The sequence below is a fragment of the Misgurnus anguillicaudatus genome, chromosome 21 (genome assembly GCF_027580225.2).
Source record: "Misgurnus anguillicaudatus chromosome 21, ASM2758022v2, whole genome shotgun sequence".
NCBI lineage: Eukaryota > Metazoa > Chordata > Actinopteri > Cypriniformes > Cobitidae > Misgurnus > Misgurnus anguillicaudatus.
The window spans coordinates 15548100-15564493 of NC_073357.2; positions in this window are offsets into that span (position 1 = coordinate 15548100).

Consider the following 16394-nt stretch of genomic DNA (forward strand, 5'->3'; position numbering starts at 1 on the left):
AAAATATGTCTTCAGATTAGATTTAAAACTGTCCAGTGATGGAGCAGACCTCACATGATAAGGGAGAGCATTCCAAAGCATGGGCCCAGCCACAGAAAAGGCCCGATCACCCTTTAATTTGTAACGACTTCGTGGCACATTTAAAAGCAAATGGTTTGAAGATCTAAGTGCCCTACCAGGACAATAAGGTACAATTAGATCACTAATATACCTAGGTGCAGAGCCAGACAACGCCTTATAAACAAACATAAGAATTTTAAAATCAACTCGAAACTTAATAGGAAGCCAGTGAAGAGATGCCAAAACTGGAGAAACATGATCCCTTTTTCTAGACCCAGTCAAAAGTCTTGCAGCTGCATTTTGAACAGTTTGTAATCAAGATAGTGAAGATTGCGGAAGACCACAATAAAGACAATAAAGTACAGAAGTGTTTGATATTAGTTATCATATATGTACACTATAAATACCATTTATATATTGTATTTACCCTAATTTGCCTGTAAATACAAAGTGTACATTTATTTGTAAGTACAGTAATGTTTCTCGTTAGTTACAGTATACCTACAATATAAGTATGTATCTGTTATTACACAATACTTATCTAGAGTTACATAATAACTACCAAATATGTACCACTCGTAAGTACAGTAATGGTACCAGTTAATTACCATGTAGATACCTAAAAGTAAGTAACACACATTTGTCGGTAAGTACACGTACTGTAAAATAAAGTGCTACCATTATTTTTATGAACCTTCATATGTGATCAGATGTTACCTGGCTGTCAGGCAGTAATATAAAACATTTACAATGTGATCTGTTGTGGTTATATTAAACCTTTACAATGTGATCAGATGTTACCTGCCATGCAGTTATATTAAACCTTTACAATGTGATCAGATGTTACCTGTCATGCAGTTTTATTAAACCTTTACAATGTAATAAGATGTTACCTGTCAGGAATTTCTTAAACCATATGTGATCTCTGTAGATTCCCCTTATAAGGATTTAAGTCTCCTGATTTGAAGGAATAAGTCTTGGCAAGTTTGCAAATAAATTATATCCTGGTATATTACAAATGAATTGGTGAGTTATTGGACTGGCTGGGGTGCACATTTGCTTTAAAAAATACGAAATCATCCTCACTGTATAGGTTAACAGTACACGACCCAGTATGTATTTTTAATGCTGCTCCATCAACTCCTGACAGGACGAGGTAATTAACTGGATTATATCAAAAACCATCAGGACATCAACATGGCCATGATTTAGTGTATCCTCACCTCCAGATGAAGTAATAAACTGGACTGATTTAAATTGACATGTGCGTTGTTAACTCTCCGGATTTTATTATGTTTCGTAGCTCTGCTCCACTCGTTCACGTCTCCACAGGGACTGTTTGGTGTGTAGTGTGAGCTGCAGACTGCGAGCAGATTGGATTTCATTTGGAGCTACACAGACCGCTTGGTGATGTCAAAGTACCGCGAGAGCGATGAGAAAGCAGACTTCTCCGTGTGATTTCCCGAATCGCTCTCGCGGTACTCTGATGTCATTATTCTGGCTGTTGTTGAACCACATGAATACACCCGTCTGCTTTACAGTCACCTTTGCGCCGTGATAATTTGATTTCATATGATGATCGGATCGCGCAGTGCTGCATGAAGTCAAATGCACCAAATACCAAATAGCCGACTGTATATGAGGTTAAACCCGCCAAAGTAGCAAAGTGGAGCATGCGAATGGTGAGTAATTCAGATGTCAATTTATGGATGAATGTTTGTCACACACTGTTAAGTATTCTCGCGCTTTTTTAAATGGGTATACGGAAATCCTTGACCATTTCTAGTGGATATACTGCGTATACACGACATATCACGTTAGATTACAAACAAACAAGAAAAAACAGAGTTACTCTACACTCTACAAAAATCCGTTAAAAAACGGACGAAGTACTGTGTAAATATGAAGGAATTTTCCGTATTTATGTTTTACAGGCATTTGTCTGTTTTTTTTAATAACATGTTGCATTATAGGTGCAACAAGGTCCGTGTACGTTTTGATAGTTTGTTTTTTCGTTTAAACCAAAAAACGAAATAACGAGAAACCACATGTTTTTCGTTTGTCGTTTCAAACAAAAAACAAAAACCGGTAAAAAGAGAGCCGTTCTTCCGCTTTTGGTTTCTGAATCCAAAAACGAAAAACGACTAAACCAAATTCAAATAACAGTCCGATTTTGGTTTTTGGAAATTCCTTTTTTCATTTCTCCGTTTGAAGATCTACATTAAAGAGCAACTAAACCCTAATCCAACTTTTTTTAGTTACTGATCTGTAAGAATGATGGTTTATTAGTGCTGTTCATTGATTTTAGTAACTTTTTTGACATTTGGATATAAAGTGTTCAATACTACAATATATGGTGTAAAAACGTCTGAGTGCTGCCCTCTTCAGGTTGAACGGTGGCTACTGCAGTTGAATTTTCCTATTGGATGTTGGGTCCAAAAAATGACTCGTGACGTAAGCAGGTTCAAGCCTACCACGCCCTTGTTACGATCTCACCACCAGAGCCATAGAGAAACAGAGTTTTTTTTTTTTTTTTTTTGCAGTCAACAATAGTACAATGAGAAATATACAATTAAACAAAAGTATACAATTTTTAAATCAACAAGCCAGAGTTATTTAAAATAAATACATTAACAAAGAGAGAGAGAAGGAAAAAAAGAAAAATTATGTCATTCAACTAGCAATATCATATTTGCTTGTAATCATGTAAGCTCTGTCAGATTTTTTACTGTTACAGTTCTTTAGCATAGTACAGTAATTCTTAAGCTCATTTTTAAAGTGAATGAAGTTTGGTTTGGAGTCAGACCATTTTACCTTATGAATGTGAAATTTCCCCAGTAAAATCAACATCTGAATAAGATATTCCTTTTCTTTGTCAAGTGTTTGATCATTGAAGTATATTAATATGTCCAGTCCAGTTAGCTGTAAAACAATGTTCAGTTTTTTCATAATAAATCTTTCCAATTCAACCCAAAACATCTTTGTGTGTATACAATGAAAAAATAAATGAAAAATGGTTTCCTTTTCACCTTGACAAAAACAACATAAATAATCAATATCCAATTTAAACCTTTCTAACACATGCTTTACCGGGTATATCCTATGCATTATTTTAAAAGAGACTTCTTTTATTTTATTATTAATAAAAAATGTGTCCACTGTTCGCCAAGCTTTCCGCCAATTCACATTCCCAAAAACAGAAGTCCAAAAAAAAACGAGCTGGAGGATAAACAATTCTATTAAATTTGTTTCTAATATAGTTATTTGTTATTCTATTTTGCAATATATTTATATCACCAATAAATATTTGGCTCTTTATGTCAATAAGGTTTGGATCTCCATCTTGTGATGCATTTTTAAAGAGAGTTAATACCTTTTGAGGAATCGCATCCATCACAACAGCAAATTCCTTGGGTTTAATTGGTATTTTAAATCTATCCAAAAATTCCTTATACGTTAATAAATGACCATCTTTATTTAATAACTGACTAACTAGTACAATATTATTTTCATACCAATGGTCAAAGAAAAGTGTTTTGTTTTTATACAGCATATCTTTATTGTTCCAAATGTAGAATCTCCTAGGGGAAAAGTTGTATTCATAGGCCAGAGTCCAAGCCAAGAGAGCTTGTTTATGAAAATTAGCAAGTTTAACTGGTAGTTTTTCAATTGAATAATTACATTTTAATAAAAATGCAAGGTCACCCATTTGTTTAAACAAATAGTTTGTGCCAACGGAAGTCCAGAAGCTCGGTCGTCACGTGATTCACGGAGACTTCAGTTAGTTCCTAGAAGCCCATAGTGAGCCATTGAAATACATTTAGTTAGAGGCAAAGAGCTGTGATTTTTCTTAATTTATAGTCAAGAAACGCATTTTTTTACAATATTTCTATATCACATCAAATGTAAATGTAGTATTGTTATGTAGTTATATAAACAATGTTTTTTGACAAATTAAATCCACCAATATAGGAACATTTGTATGGTCATCTGCTGGTATGTGGCTTGTTAACATGTTTTACGCTGCCTTTAGCCACTTTAAAATGCATCACACTGTACTAATGTAAGTTTATAATGTTATGCTTGTTTATAATGTACAAAGTGAATGTGCTGTGAATGTAACTCATATTGGTTTAATTTATAAATATATAAAGCACAACATTAAAAAAGACTTTAATATTAATTTATTTTAATTTATTATAAATTATAATAATATTTCTGGCTTAGTGTAGTTTTCTTTTTGTTGTTAATATAAACATCTGATGGGACATAACATCATCATCACTTTAAATGATTACTAATTTCTTAACTATGTAAGTATATATTTGACAAGTTATTAATAACTAAATTTATTTTATTTTATTTATTAACCAGCAAAACCACAGTGTTAAAAACATTCCACCCATACGTTGATGCATAAATATGCACTTTATACCACCATCACTTTATTTTGCCTCTCTAATTGTCACAGTGTCAAACTGTGTTCTGTGTGTGTCATATGTATTAGTGTTGTTCCCCGAGTTAGCCACCAGATGTCTCTTGTCTTCACGGTCACATATGTCATGAACTGCATCTCCCATAAACCCTTCTGTCATCATTGATAATTGTACTCAGCTGTTCCCACTCACCTTGGTTAGTGTTCGTGTATTTAAGCCTTGTCTGTTCAGTCATTGTTGTGGATTCCTTGTTGTAAGTCACATCGCCTTCTGTTTCTGTGTTGTTTTATGTATATGTTCTGGATTGCCTGTATGGATATTGACCTTTGCCTGTACGAATTATGATTTTGGATCACCCCTATTAAAACTGCATTTGGATCTAACCTTTCATGTGTGCGAGTCGTGACACTAATTACACAATATTTACAATAATGGATGAATCTGCATTAAGAAAACGAAATTTACCAATACAAGGCTGTTAGTGGTTTGTTGTGTGTTGCTAAAGTTATCCACAGCTTGTCCTAGCCTGACCCGTTTTCTACTAACACCCCCTAAATGTACTAATTAAATGAGAAATAATGCACTACAAACACACTGATGCATAAAGTCATTCGATTTACATGTATTGCTAACATACAATCTTATTTGTCAAGCGTATTAAGTCTTAAAACTTGTATTAAGTTCAACACATTCAATCTTTCTAATACGTACAACCGGCGCAACGTCATAGAATGTCTCTGAACAGGTTCACGCCCACTTTTGGGGGAAATCGCACTAGACGTTCCATTGGCTTCCATTCAAAACAGCGGAACAAAGCAACCTTCGTACACAGCCGGCAGGCGCAAATAACTTATGAAATCACTCAGATTAAACATGTTGAGTAATTATCTGTCCACCCTGCCGGCCATAGAGCGCGAAAGATAAATTAACATATTTAATTTGGTCAATATAAAAACATGTCTCTTTCATTCTCCCAGCATCAAATTTGTGTAACAACGCTCCCTATTGGCCAGAGGTGTCTAACCCGGACATTAAACACGTACCTCATCAAGTCAACAGGGAAGCAAGTGAATGATTTTACTTCGTATTTGAAAGTTACTTCGTATTTATTTATTATGTCTTTATATTTAGAGTAATGAGTGCACTTTTCCGTCCAGCCATACAACTAACTGGCTTAGCGATATTTCCAGCAATCACTGATGGCGTTGTTACACAAAATTTGACGCTGTGAGAATGAAAGGGACATGTTTTTATATTGACCAAATTAAATGTGTTAATGTACCTTTCGCGCTCTATGGCAGGCAGGATGAACAGATAAATACTCAACATGTTTAATCTGAGTGATTTCATAAGTTATTTACGCCTGCCGGCTGTGTAAAAACGTTGCTTTGTTCCGCTATTTTGAACGGAAGCCAATGGAAGCGCTGCCTTTTATCCCCCGAAAAGGGGTGGTGACGAAATTTACAGTCAAGTTCCCGGATGTGCCGGTAGTCCGTATGCAACTCTATGGAGCTGACTGTGACTTCCGGGAACTTTGGAGAGACTCCGTGGTCCGCCATTGCTGTAAAAAAAACCGTTCCATTGGAGTGAACGGACTTGACGTAACTCTATCCTTCTATGGCTCTGCTCACCACACACTTGGTACGAGCTTAGTTCCTCCCCTCTATCTCTGCTGGGATCTGCCCACTTTTCTTGCATTTTTCAAATATTGCCAGTGGGCGGCGTCAGGCTCTGACCAGGGCCCGGTTGCATAAAGCACCTTAAGTGTAATTTTCCCTTAAGTTGTTTCCTTTTAACTTAAGGGTGTTGCAGAAAAACCCTTAAGTTTTTTCTGTTGTGTCTCCATGGCAACGATAGTATTTTATAACAACAAACCGGGGTCACTGTCTTAAAACACTTAAAGATTACCCTTACCTAAGAGAACCGTTTAAGGGATTATATGCAAAACTCTTTAATTATTATCTTACAGAAGTTAAGGGGAATTTACCCCTTAAGTGTCACACTTGAGGAAAAAACTTGGGGTGCTTTATGCAACCGGGCCCAGGGGTTTAGTTACGCTTTAAAAGAAAGACAGGTTGGTCACGTGACCCGGAAGTTATATTAAATACAGCCTATCAAAATAATAGCCAAGGTTTTTTAATTAGAACGGTCATAATGCAGCACTAACGTTACACCAAAGTAACGTTAGAAGAAAAAAAATCAACAAATAAATAGGCCCATATAAACCTGGACCGAAAGAAACATGCCAGCAACAGTTTATTACAGTGATTTGGTGTCGTGCCTGTCCGCGTGCACATCGTCGCGTTTGGTGGGCGCGTTGTTTGGTTCAGTGCAGTGCTGGGGACTTGTTGTGTGTGCAGAGTTGTTGCTGTTGGCGCTATATTATGTAATTAAATCAATATTCAATGTTGTTTCCACCGTATGGACCAAACTGCCACCCCCCTCCACCAGCAGGTGGCAGCATCCAAACGACTGGCTGTGTTGTGCCTTTGGTAGCTGTTTTGGATCGGGTTTACTGGTGCAGATGTATTTATTGATGTTCATTTCATTTTTTTTGTATTTTTGCGGCCTGGTTGTCGTCGTCGTCTGCATGCCCTTCTGTTTTGGCCTGATTCTAGCACTATCATCTCCCTGCTGAAAAAAAAACTGCATAGACCAGGATAATTCCCATGCTGGTATGTTGCTGGTTTGGCTGGTGGTCTCTAGCTAACATCAGAAATGTCCTAATGTAGGCCATTTAGTCAAAACAATGATTTACCAGTGTGCTATATACTGTGTGAATCTTTCTTTTCTATACACATTCCAGTGTGTATAACAGGGGTCGGCAACTGGCGGCCCGCGGGCCAAAAGTGGCCCGCCAGCAATATTTTCTGGCCCGCCGGATTAATTTGAAGTCCGTTTTTTATTTATTTTTTAATCAGACTTTTTTATTTTACAATAACATTTTACAAAAATGTCCCCGTGTATCATTCCTTCATTCGTTTTTTCAAATCAAAACCAAAAAGAAAATAAAGAAAAACGACTTGTTTTTCTATTATTTATTTCCTGAACTAAAATCAAACGACTCGTTTTCTGAATGTGCGCTCAGATCAAAAATAAAAAAATGAATGAAAACGGGTTCGGACAAATTTTAATTGAACACCTTAGCAGACATATAGCAATGAAATAAATTTAAACAGATCAGGTACTAACAGATTACATTTTAATAAGGGTTTTAATAAGGGTTTGAATAGCAACCATGCTTTCCTGTAAGTCTCATTCGCTTACAGTCCGACCTTTGAACCTTTTTCATTATTATTTATTCGCGTATATTATTATTATTATTATTATTTATTGCTACACTGACAAATAGCAAGAATGTCCTGAAAAAAATGCGTATAATAGCTATCTTAACGGGCCGCTTTTTCTCGTTCTCTTTCTCTACCAGCGCATCCGCGATCATAACTGTCATTAGAGTTTGAGCATACTTCTAAAACACAATCGATCAAATAATTGCAGAGGTATGACTTCATGAATCATTTGCAAATTTACCTCGTAAATCATGTCAATTCATCACGCGTGAAGACATTAAACTCCGTGACATTGCAAATTACTGAAAAGTAATTGCTGGCTTTTAGAAACCACTACAAAATATGATAAAAATAAACTCTTTTACTGCAATAATATTTTAACTAATACACTTTTAAAGTAGATTTGAAAGGAATACTGTTGTTTTCTGCTACTTGAACTTGGGGCTCGAGCACCCGACCTAAGGTTCGACCTGCTTTCGAAAACAGCAAGTCAAGTTCGTTTACCGTTAATTATTAAGACTAAATGGGCAGGTAAATTCGTTAAAAAAATGAAAGTAATCCGCCAAAATATGGTTTTACATGTCTATTAAAATAAAGCCATTATTAATTTTCCTAACGCATAGTTCTTTGATCTTTACCTCCGTTTAAAACGTTATAAATTTGGCAAAGGAGGATGTTCAGCAATTTGAACAGCAACTCCGCAACCAACTCGGTTTATGATGGTGAGAAATTTGAGTGAGAGGCTTTGTCCGATTTAATTTATTATTTATATTTCATTATAAATACAATGAATACAATGTTAAAATAATATTTTTATTGGCACGAACACAATTTTTGTATAACATTTAAAATTATCTGTCTCTTTTCGTTAGAGACATTTGAATGTGAGATTCTGGAAACGAAACGTGACGTTAAGTTTTGCGGACCCGTCAGGTCGGGAAATAAAGCGGGTGAACAAAAATGAATCTATGAATAGAACCTTGTCGGAGCTGGACAAAAAACAGTCCAGCAGAGACCTCCTTAAACCTTAGGTGTGTATGTGTGTGTCCCGGTTAAATATTAATAAAAAAAGGAATAGTTCAAAAGTCGGACTGTAAGAGTATTTCATGAGAGCACAAATGCCTGTAATATTACCACTATAGTACTTGATCTGTTTAAAATGATTTCATTGATATATTATGCCTATAAAGGAGTTAAATAAAAAAAAAAGTCTAATCCAGTAATTACTTTTTTTATCTGAGCACACAATCAGAAAACCCGTGGTGGTTAATTTTTTCATTTTTGTTTTTAATTTGAAAAAAAAAACGATTGAACGAATGATACACAGACCCATTACCATGTTTTTAGCAATTTTTAATGCCGTCTTTCGTCTTTTAAATAGGAAATAAAGACAATGTTTCTTGACAAAAGATCAGATAGCCTATACTAGGCTAATTCAAAATAAGACGTAAGTGTGCCAACAACAGTTGGCCCGCCATCTACTGGCTAAAAAAAATATTGGCCCGCGGCCAAAGTTACTTGCCGACCCCTGGTGTATAACATACAACACTCCCATTGTGTCACGCAAGTGCAGACAATCCACACAAGTTCCAAACATCCATTCAACACATATAGCACAGACATGCCTCCAAAGACACCGCACGTGCAATCCACGGCTGCAGAACATCCACAGCCAAGCCCCAAAGTTAGAACATTTTACAAGGTCCTAAAAAGAAAGTCCAAAAACATAATTGCATTACTAAAAACAAGCTGTCCATGCCGAGTAAAGCAGCAATAATTGCAACAAAACGTTTCCAGTAACTTTTGAGCAATCCTGCTTATTGGCTTGGATGAATATTTGCCCATTGCTCTGTACAGAACAGCACCAATATTGGCGGGTTTCCTCACATGAGCTGCTTGCTTCCTCATCCTACCCCAACATTTCAATAATTTTAAGGTCAGAACTTTTGACTTGGTATTTCCAAAACATTCACTTTATTCTTCTTTAAAGTAGGTGGGTAGATTTATTTTGTCACAATGTAACAGGTTATATAATATAAAGTATTAATTGAGTTTGTAACTTGCTTTTGCTATAGCAGACAATATACATTAATATAGAAGCAATTATAATAAACAGAAATAAATTATAATCAGTGGAGGAGTGCTAAGATGAACTAGAGTTTACCAGTCCGATAACTTGGGGGGGGGGCTGCTCTACAGTCTGGCAGCAGAAACTTCTATTGTTTCCAGAAGGCAGCAGGGTGAACAGGTTGTGGCTGGGCGGGTACTGTCCTTTAGTATCCTTTGGCGTCTGCGTAAAATTAACCATGGTTTTACTAGAAGTAAAACAGTAGTGAAAAAAATAGTAAAAAACAGTTAAATCATAGTTAGTGTAGTAAACTCATGGTTTTGATTATAGTAATCAATACACCAAAAAAAATAAACATATGGTTGATTTTTGTAAGGCACCGCACCCCACAACATCACTGATGCTCGGGAGATGGGTACCAATGATCTTCTGAGCAGTTTTAATTTCCCTGAGTAGAGTAGGAGGGGTGAGAATAAGGGTGTTGTATAGACAATGATGTGAAATTGAAAACGGGGATGTATCATCGCCAACCTCTTCTGCATGGTTTGCTGTCTTCTCTGGTCCTGTAGACCAGTGGTTCTCAATGTTATTCCTGGATCCCACTGCTCTGCACATTTTGTATGTCTCCCTTATTTAACACACATGATTCAAATCATAAACTCATTAGCAGAGATCTCCATGAACTGTATATAGAAGCAATTATACTAAACAGAATTATAAGCCTTAGGACTTCACGGCAAATGCTCTGCAACCATACATTGCACATGCAACGTCCCTGAAAGCATGTCTGCGCTACCATGCTGAACAAATGTTCAAGACCCCCATGGCTTATCTTCACCTGCGTGACACAATGGGAGTGCTGCATGCCACACACACTGGAATGTGCACAGAAAAGAAAGACCCACACAGCACACAGCACACTGGCAAATCATTGCCCCGACCAAATGGCCTACATTAGGACACCTCTGATTTCAACATACCAGCATGGAGATGATAGCAGTGTTAGAATCAGGTCAAAACAGAAGGGCACCCAGACGACGATGACAACCAGGCCGCAAACAAAACAAAAAATGAAATGAACATCAACAAACACATCTGCATCAGCAATCCCGATTCAAAACAGCCGCCAAAGGCACAACACAGTCAGTCGTCCAAACACTGCCACCCGCTGGCAGAAAGGGGCAACAGCCTGGTCCACACAGTGGAAACAACATCAAACATCAATTCAATTACACAATACAGCGCCAACAGCAACAACCCCGCACACACAACAAGTTCTTAGTGCTGTATTGAACCAGACAATGCGCTCATTAAACGTGACGATGTGTACGTAGATAGGCACGATATTAAATCACTGTAATAAACTGTTGCTAACATATTTCTTTCGGTCCAGGTTTATATAAGCCTATTTATTGATTGATTTTTTTTCTTCTAACGTTACTCTGGTCTAACGTTAGTGCTGCATTATGACCGTTCCAACCAAAACCTTGGCCATTATCCTGATAGGCTGCATCCAATACAACCTCCGGGTCACGTGACCAACCCGTCTCCCCTTCAATGCAGATCTCCAAACGGAGAAATGAAAAAAGGAATTTCCAAAAACCAAAATCGGACTGTTATTTGAATTTGGTTTAGTCGTTTTTTGTTTTTGGATTCAGAAACAAAAAACGGAAGAGCGGCTCTCTTTTGCCGGTTCTTGTTTTTTTTGTTTGGAGCAGCAGGCGAGAAACATGTGGTTTCTCGTTGTTTCGTTTTTTGGTTTGAACGAAAAAACAAACCATCAAAACGCACACGGACCCAACAACTCCTGCTGCAATCTTTCACTTTTGCCTCTCTATCACCATCTCTGTTTGAAACCTAAAATTACAACTTGCTTGCAGAGTTATTTTCTAACATGGATGATGTTTAACTTCTAAACAAATGCTGTCAGAACAAGATACAAGTGTTAAACTATATGTGATTTAGTAGACACATCTTCTTTCTGATGTGACGTGTAAGTCAAATGGATATTTACCACAACATTTATCACATTAAATCTACAGTTTGTGTTTGTTTTAGATTCATTTGAAGTCACCACTATGGTGATTAGTGTTCCCTTTAGTTAGGCTTTTGCACCTTGACCTTCCAGAACTGACTCTGCTCTTTTAACATTACAACAGTGTTATTGCTTGTAGCAATTACAACTTGTTTGTTGCTTGAGGAAGGAGAATTGTCTATGTTGTCAACTAAGCTTGATTGTTTTTATGTTTTGCTGCCTAACATTTAAATATAAAATGATAACATAAGAATAATGAACTGAAATGTATAAGAGTGACACTCTATGCTGGTCTAAAAACACACTGTATTGAATACGATTGCTGCAAATGTGTCAGCTGTGGTTTTTGCTTCAGAGACATCAACATTTTGGATACAAATCTCAACAATGGTGAGAGTAAATGTTAAGAGAGTTTTCTACAATCCTGGTACCCAGCATGCATTGCGGCATGAAGCTTTGTTGTTGATTGTCACCATTGTTGCGTTTCATAGGCAGATTGAAGTGTCCCTAAAGGTTACGGAAAATGTTCTGTAAATTTACGGATAGTGTTCTATAAATCTACAGAATGTTCAGTTTTTGAATAAACAGAAATTTCTGTAAACATAACGGAAAAAGTGCCGGTAATTTTCTGCCAGGACATTATCCGTTTTTTTACGGATAATTTTTTTAGAGTGTAGCCTACCTGCAGTTTCTCTTTCAGCATGTTTGCTAACAGAATCACAGTTTAAACTTCTGAAAAGTGTTCATTTTTATATCTACGTTCAAGGTTTTAATGTATTACGTTCATATCAGACGCAAAAATTAATTAATGGTCATCTTCTCCACTTTGGTTTTTGGTGTCTAATATTACATGATGGTCTTGTCATAATTATTAAATAACATCCTAAAATCTTTTCTTTTTCAGTCTAAACACTGCACTACTTGTACGCTATTTGCAAAAAATACACTTGTTGATTATGTTTAATAACATTATCTAGTGTGTAATAAGGTGAATGTTTATCAAGACTTATTATTCTTTTCTAACATATTTTCTAACATTCTAAGTCTAACATAATGATTTTAAATGTTGTTATGGGGTATTTTTTAATGTGCATGATTAATTTGGGTTTATGACATCCCTTAAAATACATGATTTAATTTTAGACTGGGCTTATGTTCTGCTATAGAGATATAGGGGCAGTTTCCTAGTCAGGTCTTGTCCTAGTCCCAGACTAAAATGCATGTTTGATCTGTCCTAATTTAAACACATCTTGCACTGATATATCTTAACATATATCATTGCCATTGTTTTGTCTCAAGATGCACACCAGTAATGTTTTTGTATGGTTTGTTTGTAAAAACTACTTGAATGATCTGATATAACCTAGCAATAGGCCTAGTGCTGGATTAATCTAAACCCTGTCGGGAAACTTCCCTATAATATAGTTCTATGATATATTTTTTATTTTAGGTTGTTTACTGTATGTGCACTCTCAGAAGATAATTTACACAAGCTGTCACTGCGGTGGTACCCTTTCAAATAGTACACCTTAAAGAGCGCATATAATGGGTACAAATGTACCTATATCTGTACCTAAATGGTAAATATTAGGACCCATTTAAAAGGTACCGTCCCAGTGACAGCTTTTGTACCTTTTGTTCTGAGAGTGTAGGGCCCAAAATTTAATCAAGCCCAGGGGCCTCCACCCTGGTAAGTCCTGCCCTGGCCATAACTTATCCACCCTGACATTGTTCAGTTGTGATGAATGCACCATCCATTGAATTGCATTCAGGTGGGACTGGAGAAAAACCTCTCTTTTGTCCTGGTGGCAGGGCGGGCCCTTGGGGTTATGGGGCCCTAGGCCGCGGCGAGACCTTAAAAATGGGCCCCACTGGTGTAGAAAATTTCATAGCAATGCAATTTGACAAGTGAAATTAAAGACAAAAATAAAAGTGTATATATTTAAACATAGACGTTTTTATTAAGTGCAACATATTAAGCAATGTTGTTAGTGCAACAACTGTAGTGCAAACTACAGTAGGCTACTGTATGTATTAATACAAATAGCATGGATATTAATGCAACATAATTACTATAGGGTGATACAGTATACTGTTTTTGAACTCTACTATAGTATATTTTTAGTATGTAAACATTTTACTATACAGTTTACTGCAGTAAATTATATAGTATAATAGTCTTTTTTATGTGTGTTAATTTAGAAAGGGTGAGGGACATTTTTCTAAGGTTTTTAAATGAGCATAAACAATGTAAAGCAGAAAATACCTTTACCTTGTGATTGGTTTTCTTTCTCTGCTTGCCTTTTTTCTTCAGCTCCTAAAAGGGATCGTTTTAATGCCATAGTTTGCCAAAGCCCACCACCGCAACTTCACTAAAATAAGTTTTGTTTTTATCTTTATTGAAAAATGTAAAGTAAACATTGCGTTGTTATACGATACTACATTACCCATAATGTTTCATTTCCAAGCATGCGCAATGAGACACACCTCCGCAAGCGCCATCGCGTCATTAACATTATGTAAATTAGCCCACTCTGTTCTTATTTTGTAATGTTTTATGTCTTTATTTATACTAAGGTTTTGTATTAATTATAATTTTACTGTAGGTTGTTGTGTGGGGAATTTATCCTGTTACTCAATCCCTGTGTTTTTTCACCTACCGGCTTTGTGATTCCAGTTTTAATGAATAAGCTCCCTGCGCATGCATCGATTATTGCTGATGAGATTTGTGAGACGAGAAAGCATATTTGTGCGTGGGGCGTTAGTTTGTCTGACAGACGTCCGGCCCTGCCTGGTGGTTAACGTTGAAATTGCAGGCATTTATCTTACTCTCATGTTGTTCTTTTCCAACACAACATTGCCCTAAAGAGGTACTCTATTACTGTCTTGAATACCATATGGGCATGCAATAGGGAATGTGGAGTTGACGTCACGCGGTGTTGCAATATGGATAATCCGCCATATTTGCAGGCACGCGTCCTATCCCGCTGTATTTGAGTTCATGTGTTGGAGGTTGTTTTTGTATTTTCTGTCGAGATTTTAATAAACTTCGATATGTTTGGTCAGTACTGCTCGATCAAGCAGGTCACGTGATCGTTCAGGGAGGAAACTGAACAACGGAATACGTTTTTTCAGCTTTTATTCGTGGAAAAAACAAAGGAAGCCGGTGCAGGAGCTGATGAAAAGACGCCGGATCGCGTGGTTTGCCTGCTGCAATCAGGAGAAAAACGTTTACTTTTCAAAAAAAAAAAAAATCCCTGCATCAGCGAGAGTATGTTCGCTGCATTTTCAGTCATTCAGTAATTTGTGATTAATAAAAGCAGAACCACTTAAATTGTCTTGTTTTTATGCTAACACTGTCAAACTAAATGTAAGTTTGATTCATTCATTTCTGATCACCCTAAACACATGAGTTATAAAAATAAATATTTAGACAATTTTGACGATTGTAACACGTATTTTTTATTAAATGCAACTGCTCAAACCCACTGCTTGTGACTCTTTAAATAACAACGTTAGCTAAATATTTAGCATTTTGTTTGTTTTAATAACTTGGCCAAAACAGAAGTGCCATGAACATGTGTTGATTCATCGCACAGAATACTACGGAGAAATTATTTTATAGAATCATTAAGATACGTAGGTATTAACACATTGTCAGTAAATAGCTGGTTTGCCAACCATAAGACTCCAAAAGAAGAAGTGTCACCTTACTATAAGCTTCAAATGGATTTATAGTTCATAAACTACTGCAAAGTGTAAATTAAGTCCGGCAAAAACAAGGTAATTGGCCAGATATGTAAGCGGAGGTAGTACGTCTGGATCCGTAATCCAGTCTTGGGCTGCTAAATCATGGATCTATGTTGTTTATTTGTCCAAATAAATTTTTTTGGCAGTAGCATTTAGTTTCTCCCTATAGGGTCCCTTCTCTTTTTCTTTCAACTCGATTTCTTCCGTTCTTCTTCAATTTTACCTAGTTTTAGCTTAACATGCCCACAATTAAATGGCATAGCGGTCGGCGGTGCCTCTAAACATGGCGCCCACGTCCCATAATGCAACACTGCGGTGACGTACATTGACATTCCCTATTGAAAGGACCTGAGTGTTTTTTATTTTTTAATATATTTGCATTGGGGATATGTTTGTGTTTTAATTCACCATATGAACAGCTCTTAACTCTGACCAAATGTCAGGTGTAGCACATCATGTGCGCTGTTTTGACATGATGTGTGAAAGCATTTGTAAACTTAACATTAAAAATTTATTGGTTTTTTTAGTTTGTGTGTAAAAGAAGTATTTAAAAAAAGAAAGCATTTTAAATGTGTGTTAATTATATGCATTTTGTGTTAAAGCAACAAGAAATGTGTAAATGGTATACAGGCGAATGTAGTGTGTTAAGAGTTTTGAAAAATTATTGAAAAAGTATTGTCCATGCATCTTAAATTTGTGTTTTTGTTCATCCAGTTCGTTAGGTGGAACAAAAAGTAGGGTCCTCGAACTCCGGT